Source organism: Aquila chrysaetos, chromosome 3 (assembly GCF_900496995.4).
Source record: "Aquila chrysaetos chrysaetos chromosome 3, bAquChr1.4, whole genome shotgun sequence".
Lineage (NCBI taxonomy): Eukaryota > Metazoa > Chordata > Aves > Accipitriformes > Accipitridae > Aquila > Aquila chrysaetos.
This window is the reverse complement of record NC_044006.1, coordinates 56,960,284-56,988,161: the sequence shown is the minus strand read 5'-3', so window position 1 is coordinate 56,988,161 and position 27,878 is coordinate 56,960,284. Positions and strand designations below refer to the sequence as shown.

The 27,878-nt window shown below is 39.6% G+C and overlaps 1 protein-coding gene and 1 long non-coding RNA gene across 2 annotated transcripts in view; one reads left to right on the top strand and one right to left on the bottom strand.

The window, feature by feature from the left end:
* CACNB2 (calcium voltage-gated channel auxiliary subunit beta 2) overlaps window positions 1-27,878 on the bottom strand; it is a 269,905-nt gene that overhangs the window by 140,408 nt on the left and 101,619 nt on the right.
* LOC115339669 lies at window positions 604-1,711 on the top strand. The gene is made up of 2 exons (XR_003922792.1): window positions 604-668; window positions 1,465-1,711. It is a non-coding gene; the product is annotated as an uncharacterized LOC115339669 (long non-coding RNA).

Below are 27,878 nucleotides of genomic sequence, written 5' to 3'. Positions count from 1 at the left end.
TTAACCACCCCCACACAAACACTCAAGTAAACAGAAAAATGACAGCTTTAAGATACATACAGTTGTGCTTAACATTTAAATGAAGTCTTTTTTTTATTAAAGATAATTCATGTCACCTTTTTCCCCTTCAGAGTTCAAATTTAACTCCAGTCACAGTGAATAAGGCACACCCCTCCACCCATACATTTTGATTTCATACTTACAATAGCTACAGACAACGTTAGCTTACTGCAATCTCCTTCGATGTTAATTCTCCCAAAAATGTTCTTATTGGCATGATCTGAAGCCCACAAGACTCTCTTCAGTTGGCTTTAGATTAGGGCCTTACATAACTGTAACATCTGGGGCCCATTTCTACTATGCAAGTTCCAACAGACACAACTTCTGTGTGTATAAATTCATTTCTATTTAACAGATGCCTGTATTTTGGAAAAGCAGAACTGATACGCAATTCTGTTCAATTGAACATACAAGTTAATACATATTCTCCCAGAAAGGAATGAAATAAATAATGCAATTTTGTACAACATACACCCTTAATGTATTACAGTGTGGTTTTTTTTAACTTCTGTGCTTTGCAAATTCATGTCTGTCTCTGCACAGGGGATAAAAACCAGAGCAGACCATTATTGCCACAGCTGGAACTACTGGAAGTGAGAAGGTCCAGGGTCAGTATGCTTCTCCTATATTATTTTTATACAAAGTATACAAAGTATTATATATACTAATCTGTGATCTTATTCGGGAGACAGCAAAGTGATTTAATGCGACAGTAGAAACAATGCAAAGTACCAATGCATAGCCCACATGAATCAATTGTCAATATGTGAGTGAATGAGTATTTGTTTATGTGCAACTCCACAGCGAAGTTTGGAAGGGATTGCTATGAATTAGTGAAAACTCCCCATACAATAGCCCGTTACGATATACGTAATGAAGAAGTATGATGAACTACTTTCTTCTTAAGCATAATTTTCCCCCAGTGAAGAGTAATTACAATTTTTTGTTAAGTCATTTTTTGTCTACCAACAATAAAAACATCATGCAAGGATATCCATCCTTGTAATTGCACAAACAATAAAATATTAACAGGATTATCACTAAATCCTTGTGAAGAATTCAGTATTACTACTATAGAAAAAGTATTGCTGAAATAAATAGATGAGCCAGAACTAATACCCAGTAATGTGCACTGGTTTACAGGGAATCAGAGAATGGTCTTCAGATTACAGCCTCTAAGATTATATCAAAAATAGGTCAGTACAACAGTTCATTAAAAGGACTAAAAATTAGTTATTCTAAAATTATTTTCCCAACTTCTACCAATGCGACAAGAGTGGATTATTCACACTGTCACGTACTGTATTTCATGTTTTTTGTTGGAGAACCATTTATCACAGAATACCACAGCCTACAAATACCTGAGATTATATTTCTGTACTGATAGAATTTATTGTTTATTAGGCTGGCAATGCAGAATTTTCAGTGATCCTTCGCAAACAACAGCAGAGTCTCCACCCATCAATCTAAAAGGCACTGGACTTTGCAACTCACATTTCAACACTACTTATCTGGATTAGGAAAGCAATTACTTGCCAATTAAGACACGTAAATAGGCTCAAGAAAACAATGTAACATAGCAAAAAAATACTAACTTAATGTTTTGAATAAAAAGAAACACTGTAATGATTTTTTTTTTTCTTGTAAGCAGGGAAAGAATGACAAAAAACATAGTCATACCAAGGTTAAACTACAATATATTACGCGCAGAGCCTGCTTTGAAAGAAGATTAGCAAGACTGCAAAATAAAGCAATTAAGCATTTGGTCAACTTTAATTGAATTCCCTTGTCCTCACCTACATAATCATATTCTGATTTCCAGAGAGCTTCTACATTTTTCAGCACACAGATAGATGGATGTTTGCTGAGCTGCTACCACAGATATTTTTTTTCCCTCTTTGCTCTCCTGAGTGTTTGGGCCCCAGGCCTCCTGTATTGCTCTGAAGCCTATATTATTAACTTGTTCTTTGAATTTTCTGAGAGCTCATCACTAGTATTTTGTATAGCTTCAAAAAGAATTTATATTCAGAATAAGAAGCACAGTAAGATGAAGGGGGCTTTTTTCCCCACTTTACAGATGCGAGGTAAGGCAGATAGAATATGGGCAGAAGGAGCCACTAGTTCTGAAGGCCATATCTTCTCAGCATTTGAAATGGGAGCATGTGATATTTTGCTGCCTGTGGCACCAAAATTTGGTGTGTTTAAGAGAAAGCCTCCAGCTCCCAGTACCTCACCCCCAAGTAGCTGACAATAGCAAGAGATCCACTTGCAAGGCCACACGTCTTTGCAAGACACACAGAATATTTGTCAGGCACTCACAAGATGACCAAAAAGTAGAAACCTTTTTTAAAGTAGAAGGAAGGTGCCAATTAATGGGTACAACAGAATTCAAATGCAGATGAACCCCTCAGGACAGAAGTATCCCTCCTGTAGCATTTTGATCTCAAAGATCAGTCCTCAGGAAAGAACTTGAGCCATCCTAATCATCCCAGCATAAGTTGAGAAACCGCATTTCTGTTGAGTAAATAATATATGCAGCAAATGACAGAACTGGACCCAAAAAGCCAGTGGACACATTCTTGGAATACAAATCCATCGAGAGCCAGTGAACACACATTAAATAAACCTTATATATAGCACCACTGTTGCAGTTCTTTATGCCACACTTTGTGGAGAATAAAATGTTTTGTGGAAGTGTATCACTTCACGCTTGCTTTATGCTTATATTTATCCTTATTTCTGCTACTGGCTCCTATTGGAAACAGCTAGATAAATCTTTGGTCTAACTTGGTGTGGTGGGTTGACCCTGGCTGGATGCCAGGTGCCCACCAAAGCCACTCTATCACTCCCCCCAACTTTCAGCTGGACCGGGGAGAGAAAATATAATGAAAGGCTTATGGGTTGAGATAAGGACAGGAGAGATCACTCACCCAATTACTGTCACAGGCAAAACAGACAAAACTTGGGGAAAATTAACTTAATTTATTGCCAACCGACCAGAGTAGGGTAATGAGAAACAAAACCAAATCTCAGAACACCGTCCCTCCACCCCTCCCTTCTTCCCAGGCACAACTTCACTCCTGGATTCTCTACCTCCTCCCTGCCAGCGGCACAGGGGGACGGAGAATGGGGTTTACGGTCAGTTCATCACACGTTATTTCTGCCGCTTCATCCTCCTCGGGGGGAGGACTCATCACACTCTTCCCCTGCTCCAGTGTGGGGTCCCTTCCATGAGAGACAGCTGACCACAAACTTCTCCAACATGAGTCCTTCCCATGGGATGCCACTCTTCATGAACTGCTCCAGCATGGGTCCCTTCCACAGGGTGCAGTCCTTCAGGAACAGACTGCTCCAGCGTGGGTCCCCCGCAGGGTCATCACAAGTCCTGCCAGCAAACCTGCTCCAGCGTGGGCTCCTCTCTCCACAGGGCCACAGGTCCTGCCCAGAGCCTGCTCCAGCGTGGGCTCTCCACAGGGTCACAGCCTCCTTCAGACAGCCAGCGTGGGGCCCTCCAGGGTCTGTGGTGTGGATATCTGCTCCACCGTGGACCTCCCTGGGCTGCAGGGGGACAGCCTGCCTCACCGTGGTCTTCCCCACCAGGGGCTGCAGGGGAATCTCTGCTCCGGCACCTGGAGCATCTCCTCCCCCTCCTTCTTCACTGACCTTGGTGTCCGCAGGGCTGTTTCTCTTACATGTTCTCACTCCTCTCTCCGGCTGCAGTTTCTGTGTCCGCCACAACTTTTTTCCCTTTTTAAATACGTTATCCCAGAGGCACTACCACTGTCACTGATAGGCTTGGCCTTGGCCAGCAGTGGGTCCGTCTTGGAGCCAGCTGGCATCGGCTCTATTGGACACAGGGGAAGCTTCGAGCAGGGTCTCACAGAAGCTGCCCCTGTACCCCCCCAACTGCTACCAAAACCTTGCCACACAAACCCAATACACTTGGTACAGCATGTTTTATGTCAAGTGCTAAATTTACAGATGAGGGGAAGAAAGAGAGAAGAAAAGAAGATACACGCTGAGTTCTTCAACTTCCAAAGTTAGCTTAAAGGCTGATTTGAAACATAACTCCCAAGAAGCATCATGGCGCTAAGCTACCCCTAAGGCTTCATAGCTGAGAGATGCCTCTGCAAAATCTTCCAGGGAAGAAGGTTGGTGTTAAATATACTTAAAGTTTCCTTTTCATTGCTTTTATGTTTTTCTTTATTAATTCTGGTTCTGGTTTTGTGACCAAGGATGTAACTCTCCCTCTGGTAAAATAAAAAGCAACCTCTTGTTGTGTTAAAGCACAAATTCTCCAGAAACATCACACCCACATGTGGGGTACTAAGTGCAAGTAGTCCCTTTAGATGACTGTACACAGGAGGAAAAAAAGCACGTTCAAAGAACTGCTGTGCATTTCCATTAAACTACATAGGTCAGTACGGATGTTAGTACTGTCAAGTACCAGGTTACGGGAAGTTTTCCCTAGAACATTAAACAGTGCATTTGACCACAAGCTAGGCAGCAGAGGAACAGCCCGTGACAGCAGGAACTGCCCAGAAGGAAGCATTATCTCTGCCAATAGAGACGTCAGCTGATAGTGTTATTTTATTTTCCTCCCTAATATAATTCAGTCCATTTCTTTCCCATGATTACCTCCTTAATACTCTCCAAGAGCCAAGGGCATGATATACCCTGCTTTTAAACCTGATTTTGCCCATAACCAGAAGTTACAGTAGACAATGCGCTTCCTATTTAACTTTGCTGGGTAGCTAATGTCAGTATTTTGTTTGAAAAGTTTAATTTTTAACGCACAACATATTTGTGAAAGTACTATTTTTCAAAAGTGGAAGAATATGGAGAACAATTTAACCAAAGGAGCCTTAGTATTTTTTAACAGACAGTGCAATACCACTGCATTTCAGATCAGCTGTACAGTAAATAAAGAAAATTACTCTGCAAAACAGCTACTGCTCTGTGAATTATCAAGCACAACGTGACTTACAAATGATTGCTAAAATGTAATCTTGGCCGTGCAAACACCCTTCTTTCATACAAGGGCAAAAACAGAAACACTTTTTCAGTAGACATGGAGGTGCCTCTAAGGGTTAGAGGAAGATCAGGACTTTTCCTCCTGGTCCACTCCTAGCATTTTCCAGTGCAATCACTGCAGGGCCCCAGAAGATAAATCGGTGACTACTAGCGTGGGACAGTACTCCTGGCTCCTCTTACTGGGGTCTAATGTATCAAACATGCCTGGACCATTCTCCTGAACTGAAGCCAACTGGCTTGGAGTTGCCCAAGTCCGTAGTATTAAACTGACTCTCTTCCCCTTCAGAAGAGGACGGCTGAATCCAAACCACACTGCAGGAACACTACCTGGCCTGTGCTGTCTCACAAGCCATGCCAATCAGCTGCCTGGAAGACTGCGAGTTAGTCCTGGCCAAACGCGCACCAGGGACCACTTTGACAACTCTGTAGAGTTGCACTCCTGTGCCAGGAAACCTCTGGTGCTCCTCAGCTCCTGCGTATAGGAACAGCCTTAGTGCTAGACAGCTTCAATAACTCCTACAGGCAAAGCCAGGCCCCATTTATGGCCACAAATATACTTTAAAGTGCACTCAGGTGACCGTTTCACCATCGTTTCTAAGCCAACTCAAGTATTTCCATTTTATATCCTCACCTGCTCATCTGGAGTTTTCTTTCCATCTGGCATCGTACAGCACCAACCCAGACAGACACCGTGCTGCTAAACCTCTCCAGTGTCTTTCCCAAGACTCTCTTCCAGCCCTGCCTGGTGGGACAGCCAGCCGTCCCCCCAGCACGCAGGGCCAGGCCACCGGCTGCCCACGCAGCCCAGAGCATCTCACATGGCTCTTACAGGCTTTGAGACTTTCCATCAAATTTGAGCCCCACAAATATTGGCTAATTTCTGTTCTGAATCATCTTCCTTTTTCACTTTAACTCAGTTAATTATTTCCATAAAGCTTTGGTAAAGCATGCACAAGGAGATTCAGAAAACAAAACTGCGCTGGTTGCAGCACTGTCATTTAAATGCCTGGTTAGTTTGATGCAGCTGATGCTTGTTTCAGGCCTAGGTTATGTACACATCCACCACACTTCCAGGCATTTTACATGAGGATTTAGGATTGCTGATGGCATCCATTTAGAAAAATACATATTTAACTCCCTGCAACTGGGGTTACTTCCATAAATCTTTAAGACAAATTTTCACTGATACCGACACATGCCAAACACTGTTTCCCTTCTCATTGCCTTTCCACACCAAATGACATTACCTTTTAGACACAGCAAATATTCAGATCAGTATAACATAACACAAATTAAAGCACATGTTCTCTTTGGACCACCTGGAGAAAATTTCAAACTTTATGGTGCCCCAAGACTGTGCTTCCTCCTGTACAGCTGCAGAGAGAACAGGTTTGGGTGGTTTGTTTTGTTCTTTATTCTTGGCTGATAAAAGATTTCAGAGGCACAGCAAATCAAACATACTAAATCTGCATGCTTCAGCTCCAGAGACTGGTCAGAAGCACAAAGTAATCAGAGATGGGAATTAAAGCGAATGATTTTGTGTCCCAGATCTCGGAAATGCCACAGGACTGCTGGGCAATATTTAGACAAGAGTCTGCTGGAAAGAAGCTTCTAGAAAAAAAAAACAACCACAAAACACAAAACCAAAACAGAGAACACAAAACTCCCATTTGCTATTTCTGGTACACAACATATTTTGGGACTAGCTCACGACATAGGGAGGTGAATACATTGTAGAACAGAAAGAATGTGAATTTTAAAAGCAATTAGGTTGCTTGCGTAATGGAAATAAAAGAAGGGAAAGGGATTAAGGAAGAAAAGAGAATGAAGCAAAACACAAGGATTTTCTAAAAGAGCATTTTTTACTACAGAAACGATTTTGAATCTGATGCATGGCTGCGGCGTGTGCAGTGCTGTCCTGCCCACCCAAACCCCTCTGCCTGCCCCGCAACTGAGGCTGAGAGGGAGGAGGGACATCCCTTTTCCATCTCCTGGATGGTAAAGAAACAGGAATTCATCTTTTATTCCTCTTCCTTGAATTATCAGAAATGGAAAACATCTTGTAGACTGAATTTTGAATTATTACTGATTTTTTTCATTGATAGCACATAGTAGTCAGAAATGAAGGACTCTTCATCAGGCTGTGTGGTTTTCCATGTACCATGCAAATGTTACTGGCAACACAGAAAAACAACATTTTACACAGTTTTATGTTATCTGACAACAGTGAGCCCTGAGTTACAGCTACTAAACCAGCATTCTGTTGTATCCGATTGCCTGATTATTTGAATCCCAAATTTCACTTTGGGACATCTCAAAACAGTAAGATCTCAACCATATCACCTTAGAAGAATATCTATAAATCAGATTAATTTTTAAGAATTCAGTTATTCAAATTACTTCTGTTTTAAATTACAACTGCCTTTTTTCAACCGTGGTTGTTACTCACGTTGACTTAAAAGCTCACCCTCAACTCTGGATTAATTCTTTTCTCTGTCTTCTCTCTGCTTCCATCTTCCATCACTCACATATATATCATCATTCTCCTCTCCTTCTATATCACTTGCTGCTCTCACCATATTTTGATTTTGTTTCCTAATTAGTATGATTTTCCTTCCAATGGTCTTTTAATCCATTTTACTTCAACTTTTTCTGTTCTTTTCCTATATTTGCACTCCTCCAAAACCAAACACAGACCTTGCAAGGAAACCCCTGCTCCAAACCCTACTTTCTCAAAACACTCAGGAAATCAGAAGTTAACCAAAGAGCAGCAGTCCTTTTGTTTTAAAGACTTGAAACCTCACCTGAGACTTGTCAGGGAATATAGTTTCCTTAAAAAAAAATAAATCTTAATCCTCTTTTCCTTACGAAATCCAGTAGAGCTAAAGAAAGATAAGTTACTTGCAAAATTATTTCTGTAGTAAATCTATTAGATCAGCCTGACAAAAATGAATTAATTTGCAGTGAAGGACATAAATCATTCAGGTACTTGGAAAAGTCAGGTCATTTGGAAGCTGCTACATCTCTAGTATTTTTGGTTTAAAGCTGCTTTACAGGACATTTTGCGACAGATCCCTTTTAATGGAGGGTTCAGAGCCCCCCCGCCCCGCTGCATTACACATTTCTGATCTCCTGACACGCTTGCACATCAGTTTGGGTGAGAAAGAACGCAGGAGAGAATGGGAAGACCCAGGTATCAGTTTGCTCACTGACTGAAACAGGTCATGTCATGGCTGCAAAACCACCAAGTTTAGTTATTTTTTTAAACTGGGACAGTGAGGTATACTTGCTGTTAAGTAATGTAATTTCAGATTTTCCCCTTTTTTGCATGGTTGGCTTGCTTAAAGGAAGCAGAACGCTGTAATTCCATTCAGAAACAAAAAAACCCGGTGGGATTATTGATCCATCAAGGGAAATTCCCATAGAGAACAGAAAAATTAACTCCCCTTTACGCTTGTTATTTTTACAACTTACTCCTTATCTTATTATCAGAGCAAATTCAAGCGCAGTTGCATTTTAAGTCATAATGTAGACCCAGAACTTACTCCCTTGCACACCCCATCCAACTCGCCGGCAAAGGCCGTGCACAGGGAGCGTGAAGGGAGGGTTTGATTGCAGCTCCTCAGCCTTCTCGTTCAGCAAACCGCCTCCGATAGGCACAGGTGACACATGACACACGTTTGTCCTGACACCGCTCTGCGTATGAGAGGAGTCTCCTGCCCACCCGTCCCAGCGTGCCTCACAGCGATTGTTTCTTCCTAAGGAGATTTAGGCAGTTTGCGTCAATAAAGGATTTAACAAGAGACATAAATGCCATCCCCTCTTAACATAAACAAACAGCTGCCAGCACCTTCCCTGATGAGCTAAGGGTGCATGGGCGGCTGGCAAAAATCATAAAAGTCATTTCTAGTGTATTCTCCCCTTTTAAACATACTACCTAATCTTATCGTTTAATCATAGGACTGATTTTAAAGGTCCTTGTTTTTCTGCAGTAGAAAAAAAATTCTTAAAAATACTATAAAGGCAGATATAAACAAAATGAGAACTCTTATGAAGAATAACAATATTAGATGCCCAGAATAAACACAGAGTTATATACAGAGTACAAAAAGCATAAACAGAGTAAGCATAGAGAATCATGGAATGTTTCTCCAACTCCAGCTGTCTAAATGAGGAAACAGATAGAACTCAAATAATTAATTATTGTGTAAGTCTTGCTCCTTGGTCCATAGAGTATATCTATATCAGAACTATGGCTGAAATTAGCACTCACATCTGGCTGCAAGCCTTGTCAGATCTTTTTGCAGTAAATAGAATGAATAATAATACTAAACCAAAAATAATCTTGGAATTAATTGTTTTGAATAGCAATATCAACACAAAACATTCTTGATTTTGCAAGGAAGTTTCTGCTTTTTAAACCTGGTCATGTTCAACACAGACTTACAAACCAGACTTTTACATAATGGAATTATGAATTCTTTAAAAACTGGCCCAGTCATTCCCACAATGAACTTTGGGAAATTAGCATCACGTTAGCAGTTTGCCAGAAACCTAGTAGAATGCAAATGAGGAAACATCCCTGCCCCGCAAAAGATCTGCCACTCAGTGGCTTGGCAGCAGGGCTGGTTGCGTTTCTCCTGATCACTCCCTTCCACACTCTTTGTCAGCAGCACACTTCTGCAATTTTTTTCCAGGTAGAAATGCAGTGGCCAAAATACAGCTCACATATTGTCTTATTTCCTCATAAAATAACTTAAATTCAACTACTTCTTCTATGCCCTAGATTCTCCTTTCAATAAGCTGTTTGGTAGCTCCCACCAAATACTATTAAATCAGTCGCAGTCATCCTTTTAGCGACAGTTCCAAAAGTTCCCTTCATGATGTTAGAAGCTTATTTCAATTATAGCACCTCTTAGCATTTGAACTTTTGATCTGATTTCTTAAAAATAGCAGACTCCCAGATCAAAGAACATTATTGAAAATAACAGTATTAATGCTATTTAATCAGCTTGAATTTCTTCTAGGCTCCGGAAGCAGAAGGCAGTGTGCTGCATATTCTAGTCTACATTTGGACTGACTCAAAATGCAAAGCTTTGTCTTCGAATATTTCATTCTGACACTGTTAAATAGCAATTTGGGAAGCGTGCAAAGCCCCACGCTAACATTTTGGGTTAAAGCTTGTCCATCTTAACTTCCCATGTTCTTCTGCTGACAGGTTTTGGGAGTCAAATCCAAAAGTTTTGCCATGGGTTTCTTTCTTTCTCTGCCCCTGAAGAAGCAGGGGTGGTTGTAGGACCAGGCGAACTGTCTCGCAGGCTGAGCACCTATCCTTCACTCTGTGGCTTCCCTAGGAGTCTTCTTGCTTTTCTGGAAAACCTCTGTAAACAGCATTCAATTATGGTCTAAGGATGTTTTCAGAAAACTTCAAAACTCTAGGTCCTGCTCACAGGATAATATTGCAGGGTTTCTTAGACAAAATTAAAATCAGATGTATTTCACTTGAAAGCAGGGTCCTAAACATATACTAAATTTCTGAAAACAAAACAGATGCTGTGACTTTGTAGAACAATTTGGGGAAAAAATAATGTCACAAACATACTACAGGAGATTTAAAAATAAAATGGCAATCGCTGCGACAGTTCTTGTCCTCACTTATGCTCACACAATCCTAATTAACACCAGACAGAATTTGGCCCGCTGTGCAAGCCCCGTCTAATCCCCGCACTGTAGTCTGCCGTGCCAGAAGGTTATTCCTTGAAACACTCCCCAGTAAGCCGGATAATTCTAGAAATGACATTTCAATGCCACTGAATCAGTTTGCCTAGTGCTATGATTTAATTTCTAACCCTATTCCACTTGACTGTACTTGTATCACAACATAGAAATGGTGACAATGATATCTTTTTTGAGAAAGAAATCAAAACCGACAACAACTATTTTGGCCTGTAGATTGGGACACTCATTTGGAAATAATGGAGTCTTTGCAAGGGTAGCATCATCCCTCATTTATTGTGTATCTACAAGGTACATCACGGATTACAAAATGCAAGCAGAACACTTAGAGAGTATCAGAGAGCCAGAGTACCATCTAATGTGTGAGATAAAAATAACAAACCCATTGTTATTAGTGTCTTAAGACTGCATTAAAAATGAGACACTGGAGCAGTGAGAGCAGAGCAGCTGTTTTCTACAATACTTAGCTCCTAGCTCCCAGAAAAAAGGCCTGTGAGGGCAGGGGAACACAGGAAGAAGTGATGGACTGAGCAGCCCAGAGGCTGCTGGATTGGAGCTGGAGAAAGTTTAGATTAGGTCACGTCATTGTCCCAAGGCTGATGGCTCAAGGCCATTTTGCACCTCCTTGCCTGAGCTGCACTTACGGCTCATTATCTGTAACGCAGGATATGAGACTGAGGGTTTAGCATAGGAAACTCAGCTTTATGATATAAATAAAACCAGATCCTGCAAACAAATAGGTCTTCTCTACTAAATGAAAACCAGTTTTACAAATATTTCCAAGTTCAGCTCCTTGCTGTGCTGATACTATAATTCACTATGTGGAACAAAGGGCAATCTGCAACAGTGCCGTCTCTGGGGAGAAGTACTCCAAATTCAGTCTCCGACTTCCCATTTATGCCATGCAGGAATTAAGCAGGACCAGCTTCTACGCCAGGTCCAGGGTTTTGTGCTCTTTGGCAGCCTGGCTGTATCAGCTCCATGTTCACGTCCAGCCACCTACGGAGGCGAGGAAGAGCTCACCCGGCTGTACTTGCTATCTCTTCACAGCTCCGCAAAATGGGCAGCACACAGCAGGGCTGAAAGGAGATGCTGCTCTGCCTGATGTCAAAGTCAGAAACACTGTATTATGCAGATAAATACACCTACACTTTTCAGGATCTTCCTGTCCTCATGACATAAGAGATATGAGTGACATGACATATCTCTTCATTTTCACTGATACCTCTCCTCAGAACACCTGGGTATCATTTAAAGACCACTGATTTTCTTACAGCTTATTTTCCAGTTTCACTCAGTTTCTTCACCTGTTGTCTCTTGACTTGTGCAAAATACTCGAATTTAGTTTCCTTGGTAAAACTCATTTTTAACTCTGCCAGTTATAAGACTACCATGATTTTTTTTTTTTTTAATTAGCAAAACAGTAACATACAAACCTTGCAAAAACACAGTACAGAAGCATAAGGAAATTTGTATCTGCTCCACAGCACTCTATACTTCTTCATACTTCCTTGAAGACAATTTTGGTAAGAAAAATCAAAGACTATGAAGTCAACTGAAGATTTGAGTATGTGGTTTTCCTTAAAGTTAGACAGACATCTGAACAAATACTCAGGCACATGTGCAACAAAACAGATTCTGATGAGTATTTAATTATTTCATATTCACCATAGACCTGTTTTTAAAAAGTTGTCTCAGTAAATAAATTGCATTTGATTGCAACAGAATTTTCTACATTCTGCTATTACAACACCAATACAGTTTTATAAACCAAGAACTACAAAAGAACACCGAACCTCAAGCATAACACTGACATAGAAACATTGAAAGACTTTTGGCGTGCCCCTCACCACATGATATATCAGACCACCTGTCTGTAAAAGACCAGGGGACATGGGGGGTTTTCCTGTACCATTAACTGGCAAATGATAGTGTTATATCATAAAACACTGCAGCCAACTATAAATCTCTCTGAAGCTCACCCAAATCTTAGAAAGGGGTCAGGTAAGTGAAGGTTGGATGCAATAGAATAAGAAAATACTTCAGAGCAGAGAAAGAAGTGGGCTTCAGGAAGGTCACTTTGGTGCAGCAGGCAAGGCTACTTTTCAGAGGAACTCAGGATGATGTTTCATTCTTGTGATTTTAATACGACTACTTTAATTTTTTTTCTTTTATGTACAATTCAGAGTAATCTATTCAGATTTACTAAGGAAAACTAAAAGACGTGTTCTTATTAGAATCTCATTAGAATTTATCTTGAAACTGGGATAATACAAAATATGGAAGGATAAAATCATCAAGTGCTGCCAGCAGCATAAACTCACTTTTTGACAGGATTTTGTAGAAGGTAGAAGAAAAAGAGCAGATTGAGGAGCTGATGCTGCACCTCACAGCACAGGCAAGCGAGAGGCCCTGGAGGCTCCCGGCCCACAGTGGCAGCCAGCCCGGGCAGCCTCGATGCCGGCTAGGAAGCACTGTTTAGATTTCTCAAGCATAGAGAAAACTGTGATCAAAACATCTCTCTCTGAAAATTTAGGAGCTGAAAAATATGACCTTAGACTTTCCAAAACAGTTTTCAGCTCAGTGCTCTGCAGCCCATTGCCATATCAACATGGACACTTCATTTCAGCATGCATTTTGCTCTGAAATATGTTCGATGATTTCATCTTTTCTCATATCAAATTACATGTAAAAGAGAAAATCAGAAACTCAATACAAAATAGGCATTAAATGACATCCCAAACTATAGTTTTTAAAAGGGCTGAAGTCTTCCTGGCACAATACAAAAGACACTATGGAATGTTTAAGCTCAGCATAATCCTAATATTTATTATACAGCATTTTTAGATTGAATTATCCCAACCTTGAAAAAAGCATAATTCATGGACAACACCGGAGAAGCAACGTGTACAATCTCCCATCACGATAGGTGGTGCCGATTACATTTGGGCACAGTTACCCTGAGCTGCGCATTCAGAGTAGTGCACAAGGGGAGTATCACAGCACTGCACTGGGCTGAATTTCAAGCTGCCCCCCTTGAGCACCTTCTGGAGTTACTGGCACTTCAGGCCATTTCGACTGGATCCACATCCAGCTGTGCCAGGCGGGTAAGGCCCGTGCCAAGGTACTGCATGCTCACAAAGGACGGGAAGCGCCAGATCCAGAAAAAGATCTGGTAAGGGTAGAGGACAAACCAGTGTTTCAACCTTGAAAGCTCTTTCCTACAGGGCTCTGAAATTTCTTATGGGAAAGAAGTATCTTACTCTTGAGGCAAACAAGAGCTCAGTTCCTCACGCTGAGATCCCAGAATATCTCTGCCTCGTTCTCCTGCCAGACTTCATCTGGCAGCTTCGAAGCGTGCACAAACAGCAGCAAACTTCTGCGACAAAACACGTGAAACATTGAGACCCAAATACATAAGAAGTTTAACAGAATAAAAATAATAAACATGTAGCTGTATGAAAAGTAGGGAGAATCAGCGGATTTCAAGCACCTGGTCTGCCAGACTGAAAAGCGGGAAAGCAATACTGAAGATCATGTTCTATCACCCCTAGTAAGAGCTGCTTGAATAATCCATTTTTGGGAGCAGGGGCCAAATCAGTGTCTTGTAACATTATGCAACCTCTTGTACAATACTAGGAATACACCAAAATGACTTTTTTTTGGTTTACTTTTACGGAAATGCAAGTACAAAATGAATCATTTGGGGTTAAAAAAATTAATATTTTAAAAATTGGTGTCTAATTCAGGACTAGGTTTTAAGAAATGTCTGAATTAAGATTGTATGTTACAAGTACAGCCCCTCGTCAGAAACTTGTACTTACTTGGGCCTGTGTAATGAACTGTGTCATGAATTCATTGATGATTTCCCTTTGCATCTCAGTAACAGTTAAACATACCTCCCATCTGCCAGACTGCTGAGATTTCAGTTTCAGCTTCCATACTACATACTCATTACCACAGTTAATATTAATTGGTAATCAAACAGATAGCACCTGAAGCAAAGAAACAAGACAGAAATAACCTTTTTATACTCACCAGGCAAGAACTGAGACATGGTAATAGGACAGTATGTTTACCATTTATGTTTACCCTGTACATAATAAAAGACTTCACCAACCAGAGTGAATAGACATTTTTCATCAGCACTTTTGTTTTTCAAATGGAAGTTTTTTATTATATGCAAAATTGCATTAAGCATGCAAAATGACTTGTTCAGTGATTTGCATAAACATCTTCCATGGTGTGCACAAAACTTGACAGCTGTGATTTGCTTTACCCATGCATAAATAACAACAGAATTGGCCCAAAGACTTTTACTTCACATTTTAAATGTGAAGCCTAACAGGGTAAAGAAAAAGGTTATTACTTCCAGAAAAACTGGAAAAACACTTAGCCCAGACCTAGCAAGAAAACACTAGAAAAGAAAACAGGACAAAAAATTATAATAAACAAAAAATTATGAAATTCCTATATCTCAGGAGATTTGTATCCTATTGACCTCAATGCTGAATGGGATGTAAATATAGTTACAAGGGCTAAATCAATAGATATTTCTTTTAAATGGTAAAGAGAATTTTTAATGGTAAAGAGTATTTTTAAGTGTTTTGAGAACTTGATATTTCAAATATCCAATATATGTATATTTGGAGAGTATCCAAATATTTCCAATATTCAAATTTTTAAAATGAATTAAAAATTAAAACTTAAATAATTTCAAAATACTTTTAGAACTTTACAGTAATTAAAATATTTTAAAATACTTTGGTTAATCTGTTCTACAATTAAACTTTGAGATATTTTAGAAGTCTACAAGGAGTAGCCACTGGCCGGAATTTACTGAAGGTTTATTATTTGCTTCTTTCTATAACCGTTTCTAGCTGTTCAACATGTGTGTAAAAGTAATTTCTGCTTTAGTCTAGGTGACTACACTGTGTCGATGGAAAGGCAGAGGGGATGATTTTCTTCAGATTTAACCAACATTTAGAAGGTGGGAGTGTATGGAAGAAAATTACTTGTATGACCTTTGCCTTCTTGCACTATCATGTCTAGACCATTTAAATACTTCAGTCAAAGTATCCTCTTTAAACAGCACAGGCTTTATTTAGACAATAAGCTGCTCAAGCCAGGTTTATTATTTGCCTTCAGCATGATATGCACATTGGTTACAGCTGAAAATCAAAACTACTTTTCGAGTGAGTTCTACAAACCAGTAGTGCAACATGAATATAAAAGTCAAAATTGAACCATAAAGTGAAAATCACTCAGTACTAAGCCTTAAATATTTAGACTTAGAAGGAAATAAGTCAAGATAAATTTTAAAAAAATCAAATAGTAATCTTAAAGGAATCTAACCAGCAAAATATATTCCTTCCTATCCCATGGAAATATCTAAAAATTCTGCAAATTCATCAGATTTAAAGGTTAACCACCCCCATTCCGATTTTTTCCTTCATTTTTATTTACAGGTTTTTGCAGAATGACTTAGCTATTTTTTTAAATTTTTTTTTTTTTAATTTGTGAAATCAGGACAGCTTTTGGATAGCAGTCTCTTGAGTTTCTAAATATTTATTTAGCTAGTTGCTTAGTAGGAAGGTAGCAGAAATTATGTCACCATCTTTATGCTAAAAAAAGTCTGACAGCATTTGGGGTTAAGCACAATATGGCCTTGACAGTAGTTTGCGGTCTTGTACCGGAAGGCATATAGCATAGCACAGGAAAAGAGCCTTGAGGCATTAGTGTAATCCACCAAGGTTAACGTAGGAAAGCTAAAATTATTTAATACATTTTAAGCCCATAGTACAGTAAATGGTCCGTTGCTAGGAAGCAATCCTGGCTAAAAATACAGCTCTTTAATATGCTGACTTTATGTCTAAAAAATGCCAGAAACGGGTCTTACTGAAGGTACTTCTCACACCCCTCCTCTTGTTCAATGGAGTCCCCAACTCACATCCCGGAACGCATGAAGCTGAAGCGCTTCTGAGCCTGGAGGTTATGTTTGACCAGGAAAAGGCAAGCTGAAAAGATGGATCATCTTTACTAACATCTTGTCAGGAGTGCCCACATCAGCAGAACCACAGAAATAACTAAAACCTCTTCAAAATTATCAGAATTAAAGTTGTGATCCCCCACTCCAACCACGGACTGGCCACCCGTGAAGGAAGACTTTCCCCACCAGACACCTGAGACCCCAGGGACGGGCAGACTGCCTGGGGAGTTCCCCTGGGGGGAACTGAGGGATGCAGTAAGCAGTCCCAAACCCCACCCTATATGCTACGATAAATTCCTATGAATAACCAGTACTTGCCCTGTTCTGTGAAAACAAAAGCAGTCGACTGTCCTAATTTACAGCTGTAAACAGATGAAGCAATGCTTATTCATGCCAATTAAAAATTAAACCCCTCAGAAACAGAAAGCAGAATTTGGCAGTAACAGTGCTGAGGAGCTGCATCCATTTAGCTAGAGAACTGACCAGTAAGTTCAGTACCGTTAAGGAACACAACACACCAGAACACGGCTTGCAAGGGATGAAAGTGCCATGAACAACTTGACAAGTGGGTACCCAGTCCTTACAGGAGGCTCTGGATGAAGTGGCAGTTGTTCCACTTTGTGCAACAGATCCACTTAGTCACAATTCAGACGATTAACAATATATTAAGGGAAGAATAAAAGATATATCCCTAAGCACAGAATTGCAAAGGCATCATGAATTACTGTAAACAAGTTGAAGACTTTGATCACAAAATATTACACCTTTCTATTCTACAGTAAATCTTTACTGAATGCATTCCTTAAGTAAATCGTGACACAAAACCTATGTTTCTAGTAGCTAAGTGATGTCCCTGAAAATAAGCATATGAGTATAAATTGATAATGGCCTTAAAAGGGCCAGTAAATAATGTATAATAATTCTTTTTAATTACTAGATACACTTCCTATTAATAATTACTGTTATAGTTGAATTATTTTGTAATTCAACTTTATTTTTTATGTTTTCACTCTACAGTCCTTTCTCCTTTCTAGGTGGTTTTCTGCTAGAAAGGAAGATAGATTGGTTTTGACTGCAGAAGTACTTCATTTACTTTACTACTCTAACCCAAGCAGCTGCCATTTAACAGGCAGGGTTAAGGAGGAAAGGTTCAGAACTTCGCTATACCTTTTTTTTCACCTTAAACTAACTTATAAAGAGAGTCACTTTCTCAAAGAGTGTGGGATTAGACCAAGGTCCTGTTGTCTTCCTGAGTCTTAAAAGTTAAGCCCTGACTCTAAACATTTGCTCTTTTCCTTGGTTTCTCTTCTGGCTATGCTGGGTGACACAGAGGAGAGCTGGAACACCTCTGATGCCTTTGCAAGGCCCCAGCTCATAAACAGACCAAATCCTTGCATGAGAAATGGCCCACCACAGATGCTCACAGTTAGCTCAAACCAGTGTAAGATAAAAAGGCAAAGATTTCAGCATTCCTGAATGTCCTGTGCCCTCTGGATGAACTTTCCTCACTTTCACAGCCAGTCTCCCTTTTCAGATTTTCAACAGGTTTATTATTTTTTTGTTAAACCCTTTTTCTTCTGCCCAAGTAGAGAACAGTGTGGCCACCCTCTTAAATGAGAACCAAGTTTGTCCCTGTCCAACAAGTAGATAAATGTCTCTGTCTATGATCATAAACATTACATTTGCAGTCATGCACTTACCGGTTAGTAAACAGTCCTTTGCATCAGTGAGGCATAAAACTCTGCCTTTTCTCTACCATGACTACTTGGCATCTTTAGGGAGGAACTTTTTTCTCTTTGGACTTTATATTCCCTGTCACATTGCATATCATAGCCACACAAGATGTGAACATCTAACTAGGCTAGTAGTGCATGGCTGATATCAGAAAAAGTAGAAATCAATCACTTTGGAAGCACAATGATTCTGAATGGCTTTTCCTCAACCTGCTCCTTTTAGTCAGGTACATTCATACAAGAAAAATCCTATAAGAATGCATGCATTAAGTAGTTAATTATGGGCACGTGCCAAGTCTAGTTTTTAAAGGCTCTGATTTCAGTGAGAAATACTAAAGCAGTTTTTGCTGTCTGGATGTGAGGAATTAGCTGCAGATTTTTACAAATTACAGTTGGCAAGTCTTGAAAATTTCAACCTAAACTACAATTTTAACAGTGTCATTAAGTCGCTTGTTAATGATGAATGGAAACCAAAGCATAATGTACTTCAGAGATATTTTAGCCTTTGTTTCCAAATATGCTTCAACATTATTACCATTGTTAATATTTATCTTCTCCTATGTGCATTATATCTGAAATAATTGTAGAAAGTTAACTCCCCTCTTTTTCACACCATAGTGAGATTTGGCCTTGAATCTTCACTAGTTCAATTTTCTATGCAGATTTAGAACTGCAATACCATTCAATGTAGCAACAGTACAACAGTTAATATAACTATCCAACAGCTATAAAATCACACTGCTAAAACCCACCGGTAAGACATTAGCACACTACAATATATCAAGAATAAATCAGCTACCAGCTCTTAAAGAAGAGCCTAAGTTTAAAGACCACCACGCAACACTATAATTAACTAATCTGGAATGCCTGAGTTATTGCTAAATAGCTTTTTCATTCCTTTTCCTTAAAAATGCAGTATTTACAACAGAGTTTACGCCGTCACTAGGAGAACACCAGTTCCCAGAGCCAACACGTTCATTACTCATGATGTAACTCACAGCATGAGGAGTTCCTTGAAAACTGTATACTACAAGAATACAGTAATTTCCATTAGTGTGGGAACATACCACATATCTCATAGGATTCAAAGTATTTCCCTTAGCAACAATAAATCTACGGAAAAAGATACAAGGGAGTAGTTAAAAGCATTGGCTGTAAGCGAAAAGAAGTCCTTAATTCACTATCATGAGCTAGTCTAGCACTGTTCAAGTCATAAATATGCAGAAATTATTCCAGTAGTTTAGACCAATTGGGTTTTGGATTTCAACTTCAGTGATCTTTTTTTTAATTTTTTTTTTCTTTAAAGGAGGCAATATGCACATTTTTAAGATTTATTTTAGTTACAATCACAATTTCAAAGGAGGTACTTTAAAAACAAACCAGATACTTTGTCCCTTGGAAGAGGTCACCTACAAAATGTCTCTTCAAATAATCTCTTTCCAATTTACCAAGACATTAAGGGAAATCTACAGGAAAGGCTGCAATTTTAAAGCCATTTCTTCATGAGTGCTTGAATCACCCACAAAAATAGTTCAAATTAAAACCCACATGCTCGCTTGGATCTGATCACTAAGCACATTGTTTTCCCACTAGCAGTTCAGATTTAGAGAGGTACCAGTGCCTCATTTACCCATCTATACGTTAACCCTTCTCCGTGAGCACCAAACTGGTCACGCATGTAACACAGTGCGTAGGTAACCCTATCAGTAAGGTGGTATAAGGCCCTATTACCTGGGCAACACTGTCAGACATACCGGAATTGGGACCTATTGGAAAAAAAAGTGATTAGGGGAGGGCTGTTTATTTGGGTGAGAATAAGAGCGGAAAGGGGAAGAACTTGGGAGGTGAGAAGGGAAAATAAGATTGAAGCGGTGACTGGTGGTGTTGAGGGTGCTTATCAAGCACCCCCAGACCTGTAGGTCAGGTCCTCCTACAGACAGCTTAGAAATCATGATGCTGGCTTAAACAGCTGGGCTGCTAGGCTATCAATGGGGACTGGCTTGGCTTCAGAGAGAGAAGTATCTCCCCTCCGCACAGCAACCTCACTCCAGTCACGCACACCAGCTGAACGCTCCGCTTGGGTTTCCTTCCAAACCCTGCAGACCAGCACTGCTGCCCACACCGCTGGGGTTGCAGGCACAGGGACCCCAGCCCAAGGGGCTGCTACCGGATCACTGGATTTACTGACATAAAATAAATTTCCCATGGGTTTTGGAAAGGTGGGACATTGCTTTTATTCATTCAAAAAGACTGCCAGTCCAACAGTGTACAGAGGTGATTGACTGGCCATGTGAGATCATCTGATGGAGAAAAACAGACACAATAATATATGCATTGCAGTGCAGCCCCACATTCCCTGTCGTCTCTAACGCAGGTGAAAAGACTGAATTGTCTGCTCTGGTGACAGTGTAGAAAGATGTTGTGTGACTGATGTTATTTTACTCATCAGAAATATAGTATAATCATACCTGGTGTTGCCCTTGCACTCTTATACAGCACACAGAGGTTACATCAGAGCAGATTTACTGACTCAAACATTCAGAGATAATTTCTTACCCTTATATGACAACATTAAGCAAGTGACAGAGCTGATGACGTTTTAAATGACACTTGAGAGTACAGTTTGTTCAGAAGAAAGTTGGAAAGTCACTTATGAGATTTTGCTCTATCTTTGTGTCATTTTGCCAGGAACTAAAGAGCACAGCCCCATTCTGCCCTGTCCCCTCTCCTGCCACTTAGTTGGCTGTAGCAGTGGGAACACTTCAAAATTTCTGGCAATCCAACACTTTTCAACTTACTCTTCATGTCAAAGCTTGTAGAACTTAATTAAGTTTATGAGCTTTTCTAAGTGACCTTGCAAGAGCCCAATTGTCAGCGCTGAAAGAGCTGGCATACAGCTTGTTTAATGTCTGTTTACAATGGAAAAATCTCCTAACACAATTCTCTGTGATATTGAGAAACATTTTACGATTAAAAAAAAAAAGGATTTGTCAAAACTCTTAAAATGAAAACTACCTAAGTGAAACTAATTATAGACACTAATACTATATTAATAATACATTAATATTACATTAATACTTTTTAACAGTTTAAAATATATTTGAAATTAGATGTTTTGATTATTTTTCACAGAAGAATATAATTTAACAGTTGCTGAATGACAAAGTTGCTTTAGCTGGCAAAGGGTGATTATGTTTCTTCTTCCTCTACAAAAATCTGCTCCTAAAACTATATTATTTTAAGAGGAAATTAATGTCCATTCTATAGTTATATTTTGCCTCATTATCTTTATTCTCTATTAATTGTTAATGACTCCAAAGAATATCATTGTGTATTAATGCTTTAATGTACAATATTCCACGCACTTAGGCACACCAAGTACTTGTACATTCCTGTTTTGTCAGTGTTCAGAAAGAGACTAAGTCATTAAATAAAACCTTGATTTCCTTACAGGAGAAACTATTTCCTTACAGTAGAAACTACGGTAAAAGTGAGAAGAAAGTGCACTCTTTCCTAAGTGATCAACGAAACAGAACGAAAAAATTAGTTGTCTGCTCTGTGAGAGACAAGTCATGATACATGACCAACTACCGAGTCTGCAAATCAAGGTTTTCATGAGAAGCCATGAGTTCTTGAATCTGGGGGTTGTCCCATGGTGCTTCTGCTGCATCTTCATCTGTCTGAATCAAACCAGAGTGTTTTAACTGCTGCTCTAATTTATGATAACTAATAAAGGCCATAATTATGCCGAGGCATTCCAGTAACAACCCATTTTCACCAATAGGCAGGAACAGCTCTAGGACTGTTTGGTTTATAGTGAGATGATGGTTTATAAAGAGGAAGCAGTTTGTCAGAAGATGTCATATCTGACCCATGCCTTCTAATAAGAAATAAATAAAGAGGTAGATATCAACAGCTGAGATAACATTACTTCCATTTCCCGGTTCCCTTTGTGCTTTTGGGATTTCATTTTGCTTTTCCAGATGTCTTTAGACATTCTTGCATCTTTAGGGAGGAACTTTAACTTCAAGGACAACTGAATGTCCCTTATTCCCAAACGGCCCTTGTTAGCCAAAGAAAGAGTAAGCCAGAACTTTCGGTACTTATAGTTTAACAACAGGAAAGCACATTCAGAAGTGCACCAATGGAAAAAATCTGTAAAATAGTATCTTGCATATTAGTACACTCAAATGACCCAACACAGCTACACACCATTTCTTTTTATAACAGCACCCTCTCAATCTTAGAGAGATAATGTTCTTTAAATTTGTCTCTCAAATTGTTTACTAGTCTTATTCCAAGAAGTAACATTTAATATTGTTTAGAACTATTATTCTTATTCACAGTAAGAGTACCTAGTGCACTAGACAGTGCTTTATGTATTTCATAGCATTCTCTTTTGATTCTTGTCTCTTATGATGCATATGAATTCTTTATTCAACACAGGGTAGATATAGAGGGAAATCTGACAGTAACACCTCAAAACAACTGAAAGACTCAAGGGAAATCATATCAAAAAGTGTAATTCACTCTTTGCCACAGGGTAGATTTCAAATTGGAAGCAAGTCTTCCAGTGGAAGAAAAAGCCTACAAGACAGTAAAACCTGCAAGCATTGAACATAGATAAGCCCTGCGATAAAATAATTCACACCTGAAGAATATGGTATTGGTTTGGAATGCTGAATATTCAAAAATTGAGGTGTTGTTCGCAAAGCACCTCCTATTATTTTTTAAAAATTCTGAAGACAACAAGATATTATTACAGTAACTATCAAATTGCCTGTTGAAGTTTGTCAAATTAAATTTACTTAATAAATTCTCCCAGAGCTAGTTATGAATATTTTGCATTCAAGAATCAGGTTCTGTAACGTGGCAGAAGTCTCACGGAGCAGGATGTGTCCTGAAGAGTGGCCAAGGAGACACTGAAATGAGCAAAGAGCATTTGGCCTGGAAATAAGGCAAGAATTCAATATGCTGTATCCAATAGAACTGAATCTATTACAGTAGCGAGATACTTATTTACCAAAGCTAACATGAAGCGAAGGAAATTAGGAAGCAGAGACAGCGGGAAGTCAGACATAAAGGCAACCCCTTAGGCCTCTGCAGAGAAGGCATCACCAATGGGCTCTGGGCACAGGTCTGGATTTTTTGATTTGTGAAACCTAAAGCTTTTACAGCTGTATTTACTTCTTTGCTGTTTTTTCTGGGCAAATTATTTTGAATCTCTAATGTCTTTTGAATCTCCTCTCATTTTGAAGATGTTTTCACTTGTGATTGAAAGCATTTAGGAATCATGTGTAATGGAAAAGAGACATCTTCATTGCTAATGTGTATCTTGGGAATGTAACATACACTTCCATATATGTAACTTTTTTTGCATGTTATTTGTACATTTTTTTTTCTGTGACATACCTTTGCATAACATTGCCCAGATTTATCTACTCTAGTAATCAACTGTTATATTCCGTGTTAACAAGTGATGATGCTGTTTTCATTTTATAGAAGACATCTTACTGACACCTCTTACTGACACCTCAAGAGGCAACAAATAAACACTTCCTAGTAACTAGGTAAGTATATTCCTGATGATCATTCAGAGAAACTATGGCAACTGTGTTGTTGGGGTTTTTTTTATCATGGTAATTTTTATCAGAGTTCTTTCTACCACAATAAATAATAAAAATGCATATTTTTCTTGCTTTAGTTTTCTGCAAAGTATTACATTCAGATTGGCTCTAAATACTCAAAAACAATTTCCACATGGGAAAACCTGTTCTTAGTTTCCTTCAAGAACAGACTGCCTAATGAAAATGGAACTTAGGAAGGCTTTCAGTGTAATCAGTAGTCCTTATGAATTCAGTATAAAATAGTTAATGGTTAGATATAAATATCCTTTTATGAATGAGTATAAATAGCAAAAAATAAACAGATACAGAAAAGTTTGAGCATATAATTACTAATTTTCCATGAAATTCTGATCAACTGTATCCAAAACTTTATGACTAAAATATGGACACATTTCTTGAATATTTCTCATGAACTTTTCTTATTGTATGCATAGTTTTTGTTCAGCGTCACACATTACTTGAAGAACAGTATAACTTGATGTTATAAAATAACTGCAGGACATTACAAAGCCTATACACAAGCAGAATTCCAGCTGAAATTTAGCAACCATGATGAGCACAAGTATTTTTAAAAGGGAGCAAGATGAATCCAAACAGAAAATTTTACAGCCTTAACATACAGGGCTAACGTGCTCAACACAACATAATATTTCTCTATCAGCTATAACATTAACTAAACATGAAAGGGTTAAAACTTCCCCATCTTCCTTAGTTTTTATAGAGTCTTCCTAGTGTTGCTGTATGTTCGCAGCCCTAAATGTCCACTAGCTGCTGTCTTCTCTCCCTTTCTTCCCTTTCCCTTGGCTACCATATTTTTAGGAATAATTCTCCCATTAATGCACTGATGATTTGAGTGAAGAACTCATAAATGCTTATGCAGTTACATGTTTAAATTTGTCATGAATCACTGGAAAAATAAACCATTTACACTTTATATGCTCTGGGCCCATTCATGCCTCTAGAAATGCAAGATGTATCTGGCAATTTGTCATAAATTACAACTTCAGTCAGCTTTAATCTTTGCAATTCAAATACAGGAAAATTACATTGCAAATTTATATTGCAAGCTTCACCAATTTTAGTAGTGGCAAAAAACTTAGAAAAGAAAAAGGGAAATGACAATAGAAACAACCAAACAAACTGAATATACAGCTGGCATTCCTGTATCCAGATTTTAATGTCAAAGGCCAGTACAAATACTGCTGAGAAAAACAGGCATAATTTCCTTTTATCCACAGATGTTTCTGTAATTTCACCTTCTATTTCATCTCAGACAACACTACCTTCAAATTCAGGTTCATATTTTTTCCTACGCTCTCCTCTATCCCAGAATAAACTCTAAAAATTTCTCTTTGTCAAGACTGTTCAAGGCAGCTCAAATCAACTGTGACTGGGTCAACTGGTAACTTCTTCTGCCTTTTTATTAACTCTTGATAGTGGAAAAAACCCTAACTTTTACATCTTAAAAAAGGGAAAACGCATTCCTCTTACCTTCCCCTTTATATCTGTGTGGTTACAAAAGTCTATAGAGATTAGAAGTAGCAATTAGACGTCTGTGGTAAATGCTTGTATATGCTATTACACAGTATTAAGAAAAAGTACTCTAGGAAAGTTCACTTCTCATTACTCTATGAAGTCAGTCAACACTAACTTTCTACCTCTAACATAAATTGTCCCCCAGACTCTTTAAAATTGCTGCCTGGTAGTCACAAACTCAGCACGCTTGCACATAAAGATGAAGTGCTAAAATTAATGATAGATTCCAATTTGGAATGTATCATTAATTTATTTTTCAAACATGATTGCTTAATTTGAAAAATCAAGCAATCTGCCTGAGTCAAGCAGTGTTATCAATAGCGATGTATCACCCACATCCAGCCCAGACTCCCAGTGCCAGTAGACTGAGTGCAATCACAGCCTTGCACACACAGGCTACTACTGCCCACAGAAACTGCCATCAGTGCAACTCTGTTGGTACAGCCCAGCTGCTATGAGGATGTGGGTGAAATCCTGGTTCCCGTGATTCAAGGTAAAACTTTCAGAAATTTCAAGGGAAGCCAGTCTCTATCTTACAGCAGACTACTTGAAGTTCTGCATGCCCTGATGACCTTTCTGCTCATCAGATTATGCATGTAACTCCAACCAATATCAGCTGGAATTACACTGATAAATAAGTACAAGAAAAACCAGAGGAGGGGATAATATGTAATTAAGCCTTTTGCCTTTTGTTTCCTAGTGCTTTAAATCCCCTGCACTTTCTGTAGCACACCACTTGAGTCCTGTGCAAGCAAAGGGAGACAAGCTGGCAGCCACAGGAGCTTTCCCACAGGTTTGCCTCTGAAGGACAGAAACAACCCAGGCCTGCCTCTATTAGTAGAAAAAAACTGGGCTGCCAGCGGAGAGAGCCAAAGGAAGCTTGCTCCATCACCCAAGAATGCTAAGAGCTGTCTCCAATAGAAACTAAGGACTCGATAATGACCAGAAAGCAAGCAAATGACAATGTCATTTCAGTCCATGATTATTTGACAGAACGAGTATCACATTAGCACACATTAGGCCAGGCCGAGACAGAAAAAAAACAGCACCCTGTTGATTTACTGAGAAGAAACACAACTTCATAAGTAATGTAACAAACAAGAGATTTTTTCTTTTTTTTCTTTTCTTTTTTTTCCCAATAATGGTGTATTTCAGCCAAAATATCTACAGCTGTTTCAGCGATGTCAATCTTTCAATGTCAAGAGCCATGATTTATCAAAGGACGAAGTCCTCTACGCAAGCCAGAGTTGAGTAATGAATTGCCTCTTGTGCCATAGACTACTCGAATTATTGCATGGATACATCTTTAAGCCCTCAGAGATACTGTTGCAGTCAGCAGTTCTCTACTTAGACCTTCCATCAGGTCCTTGCCTTCCCTCTTTCAATAGCATCTTAAAACAGCACTATGAAATGAGCAATAGCTTTATTATTGTTCCACAGATCGGTGGCATTTCCATCTTTAACATTTCTTGATTTCATCCACTTTGGCAGTCTCTTCACAAGACTGATACTAATTGTATTGGTTTTGTGTGGCAAGGTTTTGGTAGTGGGGGAGGTTACAGGGGTGGCTTCTGTAAGAAGTTGCTGGAAGCTTCCCCTGTGTTCGAGAGAGAACCAATACCAGCCGGCTCTAAGACGGACCCGCCGCCGGCCAAGGCCGAGCCAATCAGTGATAGTGGTAACGCCTCTGTGATAACATTTTTAAGAAGGAAAAAGTTGGGACAGGTAGTATACGGCAGCCGGAGAGAGGAGTGAGAACGTGTAAGAGAAACAACCCTGCGGACACCAAGGTCAGTGAAGAAAGAGGGGGAGGAGATGCTCCAGGCGCCAGAGCAGAGATTCCCCTGCAGCCCGTGGTGAAGACCATGGTGAGGCAGGCTGTCCCCCTGCAGTCCATGGAGGTCCACAGTGGAGCAGATATCCACCTGTAGCCCGTGGAGGACCCCACGCCGGAGCAGGTGGGTTCCTGAAGGAGGCTGTGACCCCGTGGGAAGCCCGCGCTGGAGCAGGCTCCTGGCAGGACCTGCGGATCTGTGGAGAGAGGAGCCCATGGAGCAGGTTTTCTGGCAGGACTTGTGACCCCGTGGGGGACCCACGCTGGAGCAGTGTGCTCCTGAAGGACTGCACACCGTGGAAAGGACCCATGCTGGAGCAGTTCGTGAA